This window comes from Aplysia californica, unplaced genomic scaffold, assembly GCF_000002075.1.
Source record: "Aplysia californica isolate F4 #8 unplaced genomic scaffold, AplCal3.0 scaffold00931, whole genome shotgun sequence".
In the NCBI taxonomy this organism is placed as follows: Eukaryota; Metazoa; Mollusca; class Gastropoda; order Aplysiida; family Aplysiidae; genus Aplysia; species Aplysia californica.
This window is the reverse complement of record NW_004798201.1, coordinates 250,361-252,439: the sequence shown is the minus strand read 5'-3', so window position 1 is coordinate 252,439 and position 2,079 is coordinate 250,361. Positions and strand designations below refer to the sequence as shown.

The 2,079-nt window shown below is 39.1% G+C and overlaps 1 protein-coding gene across 2 annotated transcripts in view; it reads left to right on the top strand.

Annotated features, from left to right (window-relative positions):
• Nucleotides 1-51: 51 nt before the first annotated feature.
• The window catches only part of LOC106013475 (ecdysone-induced protein 74EF), a gene marked incomplete at its 3' end in the record, with an annotated part of 14,079 nt that continues 12,051 nt past the window's right edge, over nucleotides 52-2,079 (top strand). Inside the window, 2 exon segments of one of the 2 annotated variants that reach the window (XM_013089337.2) lie at nucleotides 53-312; nucleotides 1,115-1,488. 2 annotated transcript variants of the gene reach the window in all.

The window sequence follows — 2,079 nt, the reverse complement described above, 5'->3', positions numbered from 1 at the left end:
GGAGATTTCTCCTCCTCCCTCGTTCGTTCTTTCATTCGTTGGTTCGTTTTTCAAACGACATGGTCGGTGGTAGTGGTGGTAGTGGGATCGTGCGTTTCTGGAGTGGCGGACGGACGACAGTTTAGGCAGACGACGAAAGGGACTCGACTCGACTCCTCTCTACTCTCTACTCTGTCCTGTGTGTGTGCGTGTCTGTGTGTGCGACACAGGGCCACTCGAGCAGACGAGAACTAACACTGAAGACGGGAGAGAAGTAGTGAAACCTGTTGTACCTCTGCCTTCTCGCGGATTTCATTGGATACTTTCATACATGTACGGATAATAATTAGCATCTGTATAACCGAATCATTCTATTTGTTGCAAAATTTTCTCGATTTGAAGTGATTTGTAAGTGTAAGTTTACACTCCTGGTGGTTAATTAGTCAGGTGTGAACTTCGTTGTGGACATTGTCTTATTGTATTCCTGGAAAGTTGTTTCTCCGCCTTTAAATATAAATTAGATCTAGATCTAGATCTACTAATGCTGAACTAGATCTAGATCTAGATTCCTACATCTTTTTTTAAATCCTAGATCTAGATCTGGTATTGTTGTCTTTGTTTTTTCTGGTGAAACTATTGTTTGACGACGGAACTAGTCGAATCAACATTTACGGCAAAAGTTTAGGCTAATTCGAATAATCAGTGAATAGTTGTGTTATTGTGCGCACAATAGGTAGATCTAGATCTATAACTTCTTCTGATAGAATCTACATAGTTTAGCTAGAATGTAGATAGATATATTATGAAAAAAAACTTATAAGCCTGGGCTTAGGCCTGGTTTTGTGTTTTTGTTTCCGGTGAAAGTTTCGTGTGACATCAAAATGAATCGAATCAACAGGTGCTACAGAAGTTTAATTCGAATAATATAGATCTAGATCTAGGTCTAAACAATGAAGAGTTGTGTTACTTCTTAGACTTGGAGCACAGAATGTTTAACTGCAACTAGATCTAGAATCTAGATCTAAGATCTAAACTCTAAATCTAGAATGTATTATAGTTAGATCTAGATCTAGATGTTAAAAAAAAAATGTGTTAAGTTAATTAATTTGTTGGGGGGTTTTTCTTCTGGTGAAAGGACTGTGTGACATCGCAACGAATTGGACGCGGTGGTCCACCATTATACTCACAAGTTGGTTTAAAATGACATAATTTTACAACTGTCTGTGTTTGCTACGTTTGTGCGTGTTTTTTCATGTTCAAGTCAAAACGGATTATTTCGATAAATTTGTCGACATTTCTTTCTGGATATCAAAGTTATCGTTTGGTGAATCTACCCTGGATTAACCAACCCCTCGCTTGGTGGGTCTCGCTACTGTGGAGATCTAGTGGATATATTCTAAATCTGTTTGGATTTTCCCCCCGGAACAGCTGAGCGAGCGTTGGGCTACACGATAGATTGTTGTGATCTGTAGGCCTACTGGTGGACGGTCTCCCGTTCAGAATCAACAGGTGCGGCAAAAGTTCAATTTCAATTGGAAAAAGCAGTGAAGAGTTTTATTACTTAAGAGCTCAGTTGGTTTTTTAAATTGTGTTTGTTGTTGTTGTTATTGTTGGGGGTTATAGATTCTAGCAGTTTTTGCTGTTGTTGTTGTTGTTGTTATTTTTGTTGTAGTTCAGCTTTTTGTTGTTTTTTTTTTGTTTTTTGTTGTTGTTGTTGTTGTTGTTGTTGTTTGTTTGTTTTTTGTTGTGGAAAGGGGAACGGGGATAGTAAATGTTCCTTTCTTTCAATATTATGTGGGGATTATTACACCAAACTGGTCAAACTTTTATCCTCTTACCTTTGACGAACTCGAATCTAATCGGAATTGTGAATAGCTTAGGTATAGTCCACTTTATCGCGTGGAGTCGATTCCGAGCGAACGCGCTTGCTAAGCCGATACGGCTTCCCTGCTTGAGCTTATCAAGTCCCTTTCTTTAGTTACCAAATATTTGCGAGGATTTCAAGCAGGTGTGATATTTTTCATCCTATCGGAAACGGACGTTAAACCCCTCCCCACCCCCAACATACACACTCGCACTTAAATACACACACACACATGC